Source organism: Urocitellus parryii, chromosome 3, assembly GCF_045843805.1.
Source record: "Urocitellus parryii isolate mUroPar1 chromosome 3, mUroPar1.hap1, whole genome shotgun sequence".
In the NCBI taxonomy this organism is placed as follows: domain Eukaryota; kingdom Metazoa; phylum Chordata; class Mammalia; order Rodentia; family Sciuridae; genus Urocitellus; species Urocitellus parryii.
Window position 1 is genome coordinate 169,397,559 of NC_135533.1, and position 15,614 is coordinate 169,413,172.

Genomic DNA, 15,614 nt, shown 5'->3' on the forward strand with positions numbered 1-15,614 from the left:
CTTCATCAGCCACTCCGTCTATCCCCTTGCCTTACTTACCACTCTGCATTAGTTGTTCAGAATTTTCACATTACCTTTATTTAGTTATTTTTCTATATTAACTTTAATAGCAAAAATAAATCTGGTATTTTAATTGGAGTAGGTCTGGGGGAAGCACAGCCGCGAGGTGCCCAGGGTGGACGCCCCTTGGAGTGTGTCTTAAAGTTGATTGTATTAGCAGAAAAATGTTCTGTTTGATAAAGCGAGCATATCAGGAGACAAATGCCATTGAAAAGTTAGTTGTTAGAGTTTGAGAGTAGAAGGCACTTCACACCACACCTCACAGGGCTGCAGGAGGCACCACCAAGGCTGGTCTCAGAACTAGTGGGCTGAGGCTTTTATTGCAGGAAGAAAGATGAAGGATAGGCTCCCAGGTGGTGTGGGGCTGTCTCTGTCCACTTGTGGCCCTGGGGTAATTAAGGCAGGAGAATAGTGGCCCAGAAAGTGGGAACCTGATAAAGAGGGAGGCTGGGGTTTTTGTGGGGTTTTTGTTTGTTTGTTTGTTGGGTCTGGATTGGTTAGTTTGCATATGAAAAGCAAGAATTACAAAAAAAGAAAAAGACCTGGTTAATAGTATTGACTGAATATTCATATAACCATGAGATGGATAATTGGAGAACTGGATCTTAAGATATTATTTCTATTCAAGAATAAAGCATCTTTTATTGAAACTGTTTCTTCGGGGAAAGTGCTCATCATATTTGCTCTACTCTTCTATTTAATTTGTTCCTAGAAGTGAATCTGTTTCATTGCTGTTGTAAATACATTATCAGCTTCCACTACGTTGTATATGTAGCTATTGTTTGCATATTTTGTGTATTGAAGTCTATACCTAACCTCTTTTTCCTTTTTTTTAATCTAGTGGCATTGGCCACTACTTCCAGAACAATTCTCAATAATATTGGTGGGCATGCCCTGTCTTCCTTCTGGGTGTTATTAGAATCACCATATCTTTTATCTACTTTCCTCCTTGAGGAGGAGGAAAATGAGGAGGAAAAAATGACAAGAAAACCTTCCCAGGAGGATTTCCTGAGGTTCCAGGACTGGAATGTTATCATGGTTTGGATCTTAAATGTCCCTCAAAGTCTTATATGTTAAAGGCTTGGTTGCCACATGCTGTTGGAAGATGGTGGAACCTTTAAAAGGCAGGGCATAATTGGAAGAAGTTAGGTCACTGGGGACGCCTCCATGAAGGAGAACTGGAACACTGGCCCTCCCTCTGTCTTTGCTTCCTGGCTGCTACAAAGTGAGCAGCTTCGCTCCAGCACACACTCCCCATGGTAATGTCCTGCTTCACCACAGACCCCAAACCAATAGAGCCAAACGACCATGGACCAAACCCTCTGGAACCATGAGCTAATAAGCCTTTCTGTTAAGTCTTCTGTGGCATTTTGTTACAGCAACAATGAGATCTAACAAATGTCTTCCCCAAAGGTACATGACAAGATCAGAAAAAAGTACCTACTGTTTCCAAGTTGGGGAACCTGCAATAACAGGTGATTTCTTGGCCTCTTAATTATTGCTAGGCAATTGCTTTTTTACCTAAACTGCCTTCCTTCAACGCATTGAGACCAAGGATGCCTTCCCCTGGGTTTTCACCTTCACCATCAGGCCAGCTTCCACTTGGTGTCAGCAGAAGGTGACCTCCTCCTCTCCCCTTCTTCCATTGGTGGGGACACCAGTGTGGAGGGACATCACTTTAGTCAGAGTGCTAGGAGAGGCAGATGAGATTAAACAGGTAAGATGACTGTGAGAGGAAAGAGGGAAGGAGCTGAGAATGTCTGGGTGAGCCCTCAGATGCCCAAGCAGATCAGACCCTGGTGGGGGAATGTTAGGATGGCCTTAGGCCTGAGTCTCAGCAACTCCATTTTAACTTCATTTTGAAAGACCTGCAGTTTTGCCAGGCACATCCACAGATCCTTCCAGTATGGCCTCAAACAAGTTACTTCCCCTCACCCTGATAAGCCCCTGGCAGGCTGTCCTCTCCTGATAAGAGGGAAAGGCGAGAAGATCAGGGTGGAGACCACCAGATCAGATGTTTCTGACCCCAGGGTAAATAATGTCACTGAGAAATCAGGTGGTAGCTGATAAGGATTGAAAGGGGGGGTTAAAAGCCCCAAAATTTAGTATAAATGATAGAGCAAATGAACAGAGATTCAGCCAGCCGAAACAAGGATGCACTTGAGCTGGAGAGCCTAATGAGGACCTGACATCCCATCACTTTCCTCGTTTCTGAGCCTCTGCGTGATCCTCACCACTCTCAAACTCTACCGCCTTGTCTGGACCTTGGTGAGAGCCGAAACTCTTCCCAGGACCCCCTCCTCAAGTGGTCATCCACTCCACTCCAGGAAAAGCCTGCCTTGGTTCCGCACCTAATCACCGTGGTCTGAGTGAGTGTGCATCTGCTGGACTCAAAGCCTAAGACTTAAGACCTTTGAACTTAGCACGCAGAGGGAATGTCAGTCATTAGCCTATCATGATTAAGTGTGTTTGCCATGCTTAGAATTAATCTAGAATTGTTTGCTGTGAATTGATTATGTTTACAGCAGCGCCTAGCATTAAGGATTGTTGTTTTCTTGATTAAGAACCTATAGAGTGAAACTGTATTGAGTAATTTGAGTGAATAAAGCATTGAAAGGGGCAGAAGCGCACGGACATTCTTTATTTCTCCCCTCGACCGCATACGTCGCAATTTTGCCCCCTCGCGACAGGGAGGAAGCCTGCATGCAGCCTAGGAAGACTTGGCAAGGCCATGGGAGTTCCTGCCGGAAACGGGCCCGCCTTCCAGCCCTGCTGGACTCTGACTGGCCAGGAGCAGCACAATGCCTGGGAGATATGGCCACAGCACAGATGCAGGCGACAGATTTCCGAGGGCCGCAGCTGGGGACTGTGGTCAGGTATGTCTCTGGTTGGAAACAGGTTCGTGGCACTTCCTGGAGGTTGCTTTGCTGTTGCCCTTTAGACTGTTGGAGTTAGGCAGGACTTAAAATCCAAGGATTGGACCCAGGTCTATATGCAGCCAGCCCTCTTGGATAGATGGTGTTTCAAAAGAATCTTTTGAGGATAAGCCCGAGTGTCTCTCCTGCATTGGCTTTGGTGGCAGACAACCTCCCTGGGCCTCAATTTCCTCATCTCTGTGGTGGGGTAATAAAAAGCCTGTCTGAGTTGTGTGGAACACATACTCTTTATTGATATGCTGAGCACCAAAATGTATACTCATACACTGCTGGTGGGGCTACAAATTAGTGCAACCACTTTGGAAATCAATATGGAGATTCCTCAGAAAACTTGGAATGGAACCACCATTTGACCCAGTTACCCCACTCCTTAGTATATACCCAAAGGATTTAATATCAGCCTACTACAGTGACGCAGCCATATCACCATTTACAGCAGCTCAACTCACAATAGCTAAGCTTTGGAACCAACCTAGGAGCCCTTCAACAGACGAATGGATAAAGAAAATATGGTACACAGACACAATGAAGAATTACTCATCCATAAAGAAGAATGACTATGATATTTGCCAGCAAATGGAGACTATCATGCTAAATTAAATAAGCCAGCCCCCCAAAACCAAAGGTTGAAAGTTTTCTCTGATACATGGAAGCTAATCCAAAATAAGGAGGATAGTGAGGAGAATAATCTAAGTGCTATAGATTAGATAATGGGGAATGAAGGGAAGGGAAGGGGGTAGGAGTAGGAGAGACAGAGAAATGAATGGGACATAATTTTCCCATGTACATGGATGAAAACAACACATTGAATCCCACCATCATGTCCATCCATAAGAATGAGATCCTAACTAAAATAAGATATAGTCCATACTTATATAATTTTATCAAAGTGGATTCTACTGTCATATATAACTAAAAAAATCAATAAATAGGTAAGGGGCAAAAATGCTGAGCACCAAAATGGATAAACAGTCCTCAGTAAAGAAGCCCCTCTCTCTTCAGTCCACCACGCCTCTGGCCCCCAATCTCACAGAGTAAAGACCTTGCCCACTGTGGAGCGCTTTGGTAAGGAAAGTCCCTATGTCTGCACAGGGACTGTGGGCTTTTGACAGGTCACAGGGGAATTGGCCCCAGCTGAGATCTGGCCACCATCCTTCCACACCTCATCACAGGGCTGGTTGTGGTGTGAACTCAGGAAGGGCACATTCATTTGGACCAAACTGAATTAGCCAGACCAGTCGGCAGCCAGGAAGTCATGTGCTGCATTCCCAAACCAAAGAAATTAGTTTTAGATCATTCACTTTTGGCATTAGCCATGCCACAGCTCCCTCCTATTAGGGCACATGTGAGAAAACTGGCTGCAGCTGATTGATGGATATTTAGCAATTCTTTTGCCAGTGCCAGTACAGAACCTCTCTGTTCTTATTCTGAAGAGTAGTACCCCGGCAGTACCTGGCAGGGGAGCTCTAAAAACCTATAAATCACAACCTGCAAGGAGGCCCCAAGACCCCCAGGCAACTCCAGGTATAGCCCAGTTTGAGAATCAGTGAAATACAGTTTCAAATTTTCCTTTCAATTCCAGGGAAGTAGAAAGTACAGTCTACTTCTTATTCATGGAAATTGGAATTGTCCAAGCATTGTGATGCACACCTGTAATCCCAGCTACTTAGGAGGCTGAGACGGGAGGATCACGTGTGCAAAGCCAGCCTAGGCAACTTGGTGAGGTCCTGTCTCAAAATAAAATAAAATGAGCTAGGGATGTAGCTCAGTGGGAAATCACTCACCTGGCATACATGAGCTCCTCGGTTCAATTCCCCGTACAAAAAAAAAAGGGGGGGGGGATTGTAAGAATGAGCATTCCAGCAATTTATAACTCTATTCTTAAATTCTCTCTCTCAATCTTGTTCCTCTTCAGTACCTTGGCCACTCAGTGTTTAGACTCATACTCCTTTTTTCCTACATAAATATTTGTTTACTTCATGCATCTCTTATAATACGTGTTCCCACTTACATTTTTGTAGCATGCACACCCTTCAAAGAATCAATTAACTATTCTTTTTTTCTTTTTCTTTTTCTAGGGGCACTTAACCACTGAGTCCCTGTTTTTATTTTCTATTTTGAGACAGGATCTCACTAAATTGCTTAGGGCCTCACTAAGTTGCAGAGGCAGGCCTTGAACTTGCAATCCTTCCTGCCTTAGCCTCCCAAATTTCTGAGATTATAGGTGTGTACCACATGCTCAGCTTGGTTAACTTCCCTTTATTATTCTAACAGAAATTAGCTCCTGAATTCCATTTGCACTTGGTATTTAAGTACAGCTTGATGAATTATTCTTTTCTTCAGTACTGTGGTTTAAACACTGGACCTCATGAATGCTAGGCAAGCTCTTTACCACTGAGCCTTCTCCTAAAATTTTGAGACAGGGTCTTGATAAATTGCCCAGACTAGAGCATGTCATTTAATTTCCATGTACGTTTTATAGTTTCCATTCTTCTTGTTGTTGATTTGTAGTTTTATTTCATTGTGGTCTAAAAGATACTTGTATAATTTTACTTTTAAAAAATTTATTGAGTCTTGATTTGTAGCCTACTGTATGATCTGCCTTGGGGAATATTCTGTGTGCAGATGAGAAGAATTGTATTTGCTGATGGATGAAATGTCTTGTAAATATCTGCTACATGTATATGCTCCAATTCAGATGTTTCTTTGTTGATTTTTCTGTCTGGATGACCTATCCATTGATGAAAGTGGCATGTTGAAGTCTCCAATATTATTGTATTAGAGTGTATCTCTTTAGATCTAATAGTTTTTGCTTTACATCCTTGGGTGGTCCCAAGTTGGGTGTATATATGTTTATAATTTTTATATATTCGTATTTATCAATATATGATGAACTTCTCTGTCTCTTTTTTACAGTTTTACCTGCATGTAGCCACTCCTGCTGTTTTGGGATTTCCGTTTCCATATGTCTTTTCCCTGTCCTTCACTTTTAGTCTATGTATATCTCTACCAGTGAAGTAAGATTTTTGAAGGGAACATGTAGTTTGATCTTTTTCAAAAAAAATCTGTTCAGCCAGTCTGTGTCTTCTGATTTGTGAATTGAATCAATTTACATTCAAAGTTATTATTGATAAGTAAGAACTTCCTCTTATCATTTTTGCTAATTCTGTTCTGTTTGATTTGTGTGTGTGTGTGTGTGTGTGTGTGTGTGTGTGTGTATAAATTTCCTCCTTATAACCTTCTCTTATTGGTTATTTTTGTGGTTTGGACATTTTCTATCATATTAAGCCTTGATTTTCTTGATTCTCTCTTTTGTGTATCTGTTCTTCCCGTGAGTTGTGCATGTTCATATATTTGGACAGTAGTTGTCATCCTTTCGTTTCTAGCACAGAACTCCTTGTAGGGCTGGTTCGATGGGGAATTTTCCCCTCAGTTTTCTGCTTATCTGGGAAAGACTTTATTTCTCTTTAGTTTTGAAGGGTAGTTTAGTATTCTGGGTTGGCAGTATTTTTCTTTCATTATTTTGAATATATCATCACATTCCCTCTGGCCTGTAAGGTTTATGCTGAGAAACCTGCTTAAGTCTTATGGGCCATCCTTTGTATGTGACTTGATGCTTTTCTCTTGCTATTTATAGGATTTGCTCTTTGTCTTATAATTTTGACTACAGTATACTTGGTTAAAGTCTGTTTGGTTGATCCTTGTTGGATCTGGATACCTATATCTCTTTGAACATTTGGGAGGTTTTCATCTATTATTTTGTGAAATAGGTTTTAATGCCTTACTCCTTTTAATCACCTTCTGAAATTCCCATAATATGGTTATTTGTTCACATAAATTGTGCTTATAAATCTCATGGGCTTTCTTCATTCTTTCAAATTATTATTATTATTATTATCATTATTATTATTTGGTCTGGGTAAGTTAGTTTTCTGTCTCTTTTATTTAAAAGTAAACAGTACATAAGTACCAACAAGTTAGGGCTATTTGAATGAATATGAATCATTTTAGTTTTTTGTGATAGTGTGACTCAACTGGAGCAAATACGGCTGAAAAAGATCCAAAGGAAAATAGAAGACATTGTTTACTTATGGAGCCAACTACTGATATGAATATAAGTGCTTTTAGTACATGTTCTTTGCCGTAATGAAACAGGGTAGAATTCAAAAGCAAAATTACTTTAGGAAGGGATTTGCATATTAGTTGCTACCATATATCGTTGCCTTGGGCTTGTGATGTTTCTAATTCAAGTACTGTTCAGACTCAAACTGATATGTAAAGGGGGTATATAAAGGAAATGTGGGCCATAGAAAAAGGAAAAAAAGTGATAAGATGTATTTTTAAGTGGGTCTCAATTCAAGCTGTTTTTGAATTTGCAAACCAAAGGGTTCCTCATGTGCCTCGATTCTGGGAATGAATCGAGTTATAAAGAAAAATCTAAAAATAGCATCAGAGAAGATGAGAGACCACAAGAACATAGTCACAACATAGAATTCCCAGGGCAAAGTAAGTTTCTCCATATTTCCCTCTTAAACATGGTCATATGGACAAGTATGCTCCAATAATTCAATCACTTCTCATACATTCATTTTGCTGCTCACTTAATCCCTAGACCAGTGGTTCTCAAAGTGGCACCATGGACCAGCAGCAGCAGCAGCACCTGGAAACATATGAGAAATGGAAATCCCCACCCAATTCCCAAGACTTCCTGGGTCAGCACTGTAGAAATCTGTTTCAACAGGCCCTCCAGGGGATCTGATGCATGATCAGATGAGACCCATCTGCTCACCCAAAGTTTCATGTGTTTTTAGTTTCAGGTATCTAATAAAGAAAGCTTGGCCCATTTTTCTCTTGTTTGGGTGTGCATGGGTACTTGGTCTCATTTCTAAAGCATAGGATGTCAGAAGGATGGAGATGTGGGTTTAGGGTATAAGTTTGTTCAGGGATAAAGTGACATTTAGTTTGGGGAAAAAAGTGTGCTGAGCTCAGGCTCAAAAGAAGAAACAGGCTGCAAGTGCCCCCTGCAAGTCAAATCTAGAGGTTCAGCCTAGAGGATGCTGGGATCCTGTTGCATCAGAACCATAGAGGGGCTGGGGTTTGTAGCTCAGTGGTAGAGCGCTTGCCGAGCATGTGCAAGGTTCTGGGTTCAATCCTCAGCACCACATAAAAATAAATAAATAAAAATAAATGTATTGTGTCCAACTACAACTAAAAAGATATTTTTTTAAAAAAAGAACCATAAAGCCTTATGAGAAGGCAGTCTCGTAAGGAAAGAGAGAGAGTTGGTATGCACAAGCTTGACTCAGAAGAGCAGGGAAAGGCGGTGGTTTTGAAATGTGTCCACAAATACCTCTCTTCAGGTGGGGAAGCTTACTTCTCTGCTTCTTGAGTGTGGCCTACACTTAGTGACATGACTCTAGTGATACTGTGTCACTTCCAGGAGTCGTTCATCAAAAGGCAGCGTGGCATTTTCCTTGCTCTTCCTCTTTGGTCACTTGCTCTTAGGGAGCCAGATACACGCCATGGAGACTCATGAAGCCCTATGAAGAAGTCTGTGTTGCAAGGAACAGAGGTCTCTGCAGACTCTCCGGCCCTACCTGTGTCTTCAGATAGCTGCAGAGATAGGACCTCAGCCTGACTCAGACGGCCCTGTCCCCTCCCTCTGCCAGTCTCTCCCCACCCACACTTGTAATAGAGCTTTCGATTAAAGTCTGTATCACGTTTTAATGTGCTTTTTAAAAAAAATGGTAAGAGATTTGGAGTATCCAATGAAATAAATGGTAAAAATCAAATGGGATGTTAGATTTTATTCAAAGGCGAAAGCTTAGGAAGAGCTTTGGATTGGCTCTTGCATTGCAGGGAAAGTCAATAGGTCAAAAATTTTGTTGCTTTGAAAGAGTACGGACCTGTAAGACATGAAAGAGACAATAAGTACTGATAACCAGTTTATGAAAAGTTTTTGGTTCTTAAATGAGATGTATCAACATCTCCCTTTCTCTGATTTGGGGCTAAGGTTTAAACAGGAATCATAGTTTTTGCTCCCATTTCAGGTAGTAGCCCCCAATTTTTGATTTTTCCTGCAATGCAAGAGCCAATCCAAAGCTCTTCCTAAGCTTTCCCCTTTGAATAAAATCTTATATCTCATTTGATTTTTACCATTTATTCCATTGGACATTCCAAACCTCTTACCATTTTTAGTAGCCCAAACTCTCGCATTCAGGGGGCTTTAAAAAGTCCAGCCCAGAGTGTATCAAATCTTCAATCTTTCATCCAGTTCAAATAGCAATGCATGTTACTCATTGAGTTGCTTAGGACCTCACTAAATTGCTGAGGCTGGATTTGAACTTGTGATCCTCCTGTCCTGGCCTCCCAAGTCACTGGGATTACTGGTGTGCAACACTCTGCCCAGCTGCAGCATCTTTCATCAGCGTTCCTCACCACGCCCACCTCCACTCCAGCTGTCTATCAGCAGGTTGCCTCTGTATCCACACTTCCCACATGTAGGCCGAGAAGGGAGCCAGCCCTCCCGTACCCACTGTGTAACAGGTGCTTTCCACATGGCAATGCATTTGAATCTCATAAAACCCAAGATCCTAGGTTTGCAAATGAGGAAGCAAAAGTTCAGACAGGTTTAGCAACTTGCCCATGATCCACATCCAGAAAATTAATGGACTTGAATCTGAATCTTCTGACTCTGGAGAATGTGCTTTCTCTTGCAGCTGAAACCAATGAAATTGGGTGAATTAAGCATGGCCTGTGTTGTGTTCTTCCAAAGTTTATGTTTAAGCCCTAACCTCCAGTGCTTCAGACATGATTGATTGCCACTCCCCTGTCCAAAGCCCTCTGCTGTCTTATCTCTTAGGTTGTTCTATTTATTTATTTATTTATTGGTACCAGGAATTGAACCTAGGGGTGCTTAACCACTGACCCAGAACTTTATATATATATATATATATATATATATATATATATATATATATATATATATATATTTTTTTTTTTTTTTTTTTTTTTGAGACAATGTCTCGTTAAGTTGCTGAGGCTGGCTTTTAACTTGCAATCCTCCTGCCTCAGCCTCTCAAGCCACTGGAATTACAAACATGTACCACCACAGCTGGTTTCCATCTTAAAGTCCAAACTCCTTGCCACAATCTACAACACATGATGTGTCCCCAGCAGTTTCTTACACCCTGCTTCCCTCTCTCTCCCTCTTGCTTACTCTGATCCAACCACATGCCTTTCCATTTTGCTCCTGGAACACACCAAACTTGTGAATGTCTCAGGACCTTTGAACATGAATTTCCCGTGGTCTTAGAGTGATTTCCTCCCAGATATCTGCATGGATCATTCTCTCAACTCTCTGCTCAGATGCCATCTCAGCAGGGTGGCCCTCTCTGATTCAATCTAGCTAATACTAAATTCTACTGGACTGTTCTATATGTTTCTGTCTGTCTCAAGACCCTCTTAGAATGTGTGTTGCCCAGGGCAAGGATTTCTGTGCATTCTGTTCATGCTGAATGCCAGCTCCTACATCTATCCCTGTAGCACAGTAGGAACTCAGTAAATATTTATTGAATGAATGAATAGTGAACAAGTGAATAAAACCTCCAACCTGTCTCTTCCTTCCTGAATAATTGCTTTTCTCTTTCTATCTTTTCTCAGTTAGCCTTGTCCATTTACTTCCTGAGGACACACATGTGTGTTCTTAAAACATCACTCATATTCAGTGACTCTGTACATAAGGAAACAGATTGTCACATAAGCCATAACTGGATGGAAAATTTTTCATCCCTCTAGTGCTTAAAAAAAAAAAATCACCTGCTCCTCTTACCCCAGAGTGTGTAGATATACATTTTGGCCTTGGAGATAGCCCTTCCCCTGTGGCTGAGTATTTTTAAACACTTCAAGGCCTTCAGAGTGGATTAAATACAGGATGTACTGAGGCCCCAGGTTTGCAGGACTTGTTCCACCATAGCCTGCAGGATGGGAGGACCTCCTTGTCCCGAGGATTAGGGGGCCTCTGTGGAACGCAGACCCCAAAACAGCATGGGCTGCATTGCTCGTGTGTGTTCTCCTCCATCTCCTAGGTGACTGTTTCCCAAACAGTCTTAGCCAACACCTTTTCTCACAGCGGGAATCGAGCATGTGTAATTCTGCATGGCAGGGTCAAGGCCCTTTTCCACTTTTTGCTTTGGGGTCTTGATCAGGATCAGCCTATTGTGTGTTAGGTACAGTCAGATTCTAAGGCCTTGCCCAATGCAGCTACAAGCCCTTGATCTCCACATTTAGCTGTTCTGAGATTAAATCCAAGCTTTGAAAATTACCTTGGGTCAAAACAAATTGCTAAATAGGTCTTCCTCCCTACCCCATCCAATCTCTTCAGATTCAAGGGGAATCATGTCTCTGGAAGAACTGGGATAGTGGTGGGGGTCAGGGTATGGTCAAGATCCATCAATCATTAAGATATCAAAAACTACTTGGGAATCTCCTTTGAAGCTCCATGTGATTCCATGTGACTCTCCATGGATCAATCTTCCATCAGGAATATAGTTTCACATATTTAGAGCTGAAAGAGTCTTTTCTTTTTTTAGTGTGATTTCAGGTTGATTAATGTTGCAAGAAGAGCAAGTCTAGCCCTGAAGGCCTTAAAGCACAGGAGACATCTGGCTTGGTTTGTCATTGGGAAGTCTGGAGGGTTCAGCTCCAATCTTGCCAGTAATCACTGTGGTTTGCCAAACAAGGGCATGAATCTCTGCCATGGTTCCCAGAAGTTCTTATAAATAAGCCTTAGTGTCATATTGTAAAATGCAAATTATAATTCTAGGCCTGCTCCCTTACTTAAATGGAAAAAAACGATAAAAAAGAATCTTCTAAAAATTAAAGCCCTAAATAAGAATTATTAATCATATCACTAGAATATGTTTAGTGTACAAAACAAAGTAAAGGAAAAAAAGGGGTGTCTTAGTCAGCTTTGTATCACTATGACAAAATACCTGAGGTAAACAACTCAAAAGGAGAAAAGGTTTATATTTGGTTCAGGGTTTCAGTCCATAGTCGCTTGGCCTGATCATTTTCGGGGCTGTGGTGAAGCAGTCCAACCGACATGGTGTTAAGTTCATGGTTGAGTAAAGCTGCTCACTTCATGGCAGCCAGGAAGCAGAAAGAGAGCAGAGGAGCTGGGGTCCTAATATGTCCTTCAAGGTCACACCCTCAATGATGTAACTTCCTTCCATAAGGCCCCACTTCCTGTTTCCACCATCTCCCCATAGCGCCATAGGCTGGCGACCAAGCTTTTAACACATGAGATTTTGGGGGACAATCCAGATCCAAACTATGACAAGGGGAAGTAAATAATTAAATAAAAGTGGGCTTGAGAATCAAATACATTCAAGGATACAAGGACAGTCAAATGAGTTTCTTTACTGCAGGGCTTCTCAGTGACTTTGCCATGCTAATACTTCTTATAAGTTTTCAAGAAGGACATAAAATAGACAGTGTTTCTCCCTGTATGGGAACTTCTTAAAAACAGAGCCTCTTTTAGAATGAGTGCACCTCCCAGCACAGTTTGGAAAAATACTATATTAGATAAGACAATTGTCACTATTGTGATGGCCCTCCATATGGCTCAAGGCTAATCCAGTGCATATCTCTTCCCTGCAAGAGAAAAACTGAGCCCCTGGCCTTGTAGATGTAAATGCAGGCTGAATATTGCGATGACTTTGATTTTCTCTTGATTTATTAGTTATTCTGACTCTGACTGAATTGTTATTTGCATTGTGAGGCTCCATCAATTCTATCTTTGATGTGAGAGTTGCCAGGGTACAGGGGAATGTGGGAAGTACCTTTCCTGGGCCTTCTCAGCTACCCACTCTCATCTTCTGCCTGTTGCTGCTCTTATGTTTAGCGCTCACATTTAGGTTTATGATCTAGTTTTAACTAATTGTTATTTGTGAGGCAAGGTAAGCATCTAGTAGTCCAATTTTTTCAACACCATGTGTTGCAAAGACTATCATGTTCTTTCTAATGACTGCATAATACTTCATTGAATGAATGGCCCATGATTTATTCCACCAGTGTCTTATTAATAGACAGGCTCTTATATACAGAGTAGTGAAAACTTGTGCTGTAAATAGGTAATAATGAGTGTAATGTATTCCACTATTGTCATGTATGTTAAAAAAAAAGAACCCTCCCTCCAAAAAAAAAAAAAAAAAAAATAGAAAGGCTCTTTCCAATGCACCAATGCACATTCTTATACCTAAACCACTGGGCAATTTAATGAGGATTTCTGTGGAATTTCTGGATTCAATGGTAAGTTCATTTTAAGTTTAATGGAACCAAGGAGTTGTCCTCCAGCATTACACTCTCATCTAAAAAGTCTGAGAGGGAAGGCTCTGACTTTGATTGGCTTATGGGTGTGAGCCTTTCTCAAATATTAGATAATTTCCTTCTGGACAAATCTAATAGCCTGTATTATTAGATTCTGAAAGAGTCAGAGCCTTTCCAGGAGGGTTTGGAGAAAGATGATCATTTCTGCCTTGGTCAGTTAGGGTAACCTCATAAGACAAAGGCTCACAAAATATATGGGGAAATGGAAATTTACTAAGAATTGTTTAGTAAATATTGGGAGCCCATAAGCATCTCTATACTGGGGCCTGCCCTAAGTATATCCAGTGGTCACTTTACATCAGCAGTAACTTGCTCCCCAGCAGCCTGAATGTGTCATTTAGCCACCCTGTAGGCAGGTCCTAATTCAAGATGGCGGTCCACATAACCTCTCACTCTCTCACCAAGTTTACCAAAGCCTTTCCTTGTACTAGGCCCAGACCAGCATCTGTGCATGCAAAGACACAAAGGGTGCTGGGAAAATGCAAATTGTACAGTGCAGCTGGAACATCACTTTCTCTTCTTTTCTCTTCATCACAGTGTTGTGATTTGACCAAATTAATTGACATCATTGAAAATCTGTTAGGTGACAAGGACTCTTGCCCTGGGGCAGTCAGTCTATGTCTTCTGATTGGTAAGTTTAACCTATTTACATTCAGATTTATGATTGATAACTACCAACTTCCTCCTGCCATTTTTGCTAATTCTATTCTACTTGATTTGCACACAGTGGAGGGACAGTCCCCCTCCTCAGGGATGTTAACACAGGCAGAGAGCAAGGTGGCTTAGAAGCAGTTCAAAATGAATAGCCACAGGTGCCACACAGATGGAACATACTGTGCTAATTTGTGCCAAGTGCACAGTCAGGGGCAAATGCCCTGTTAAGATGATGAACCCAGCCTAATTCCTTCTTAAGATTGGGAGCCATCTCGTCACAAAGTCATAAAAAGTTAATTTCTGTTTTACTTTAAATTACTGCTATTCCTAAACTTGTTTGGAATTCCTGCCTGTGCCTTGAATTCACCCATGCCTGGCTTTCCCTGACCAGATAACAACCCTCTCTGAGACCTCAGCAGTGCCTCATTAATTCTGATGTTGGGATATAAATTTACTCCCTGCCTTGAAATATTATGCCATGTAGATCATTAACCTACTATCTGCCTTTGTATTATGCTTGTCAAAATCCTGTTATCTGTAAGTTCTCAAGACACCCCCCTTTGCAATTTTTTTGTGCTATAAAATCTCATTCTTGGAGAGTTGGGGGGCTGGTCTCTAGCCCATATTAGGGGAGACAATTGCTGATCAGTTCTCTTTGTGAACACAAATACGAGCTTGCTTTAATTCGATTTAAAATTGGAGTTGTTGATCTTTTCTTTGGGTCAGGGTTCAACAGAGAGAAGGGAGAAATCCCTGCTGGCTTCACAGAGGAGAGTCTGGGTGATAAAAGCCCGGGTTCAGAAAACAGGTGACTATATTAGTTGTTTCTTCTTCAGCCACGAAATTCCCACCACTGGAGCTGCTGGATCCAAGAGTCAATAGGAGAAAGCCGAGATGTCTTGGTTGGGCTTGGCCAATAATCACAGCTCCTTCTGGGAAAAATTTGGGGAGCAGCTAAATAGAATATCCCCTCTTTAAGTGGTCCTGTACATTTTGAATGTAGCCTGAGTATATTCTTCATGCTTTTGTTATCAACTGTCTATCAGTCAGCTATTGTTACGTAACAAATCACCCTAAGACAGAGGTTTTGAATAGTAGCCGTTTTATTTACTCATGATTCTGTAATCTGGGCTCTTATCTGAGCAGTTCTTCAGCTAGTGTCTTCTTGGGTCACTCCTGTGGCTGACATCATCTGAATGGGGATTGATGATCCCAAATAGCCTCACTCACACATCTAGTGCCTCCTCTGGGATGGGCAGACACAGCCCAGGGCTGGCTGCTTCCCCTCCAGGCAGTCTCTCCAATAGTCCAGAGATTTAAAAAATGGCAGCTGGTTTCCAAGAAAAGGCAAAAGCAGAAACTTCCAGGCCTTTTAAGACATGGGCATAGAAATAGCTCACCATCGCTTTGGCCACACAATATTGATCAAAACAAATAAGTCACTAAGGTTGGCCCAGATTTGAGGTGGCAGGGGAGTATACTCCACTTTTTGATGGGAAGAGGGGCATGCACATATGGGGATGTGAGGGATCGGGGTGGCCTTCTTTGCACCCCACCAACCATAGCTCCTTGGAT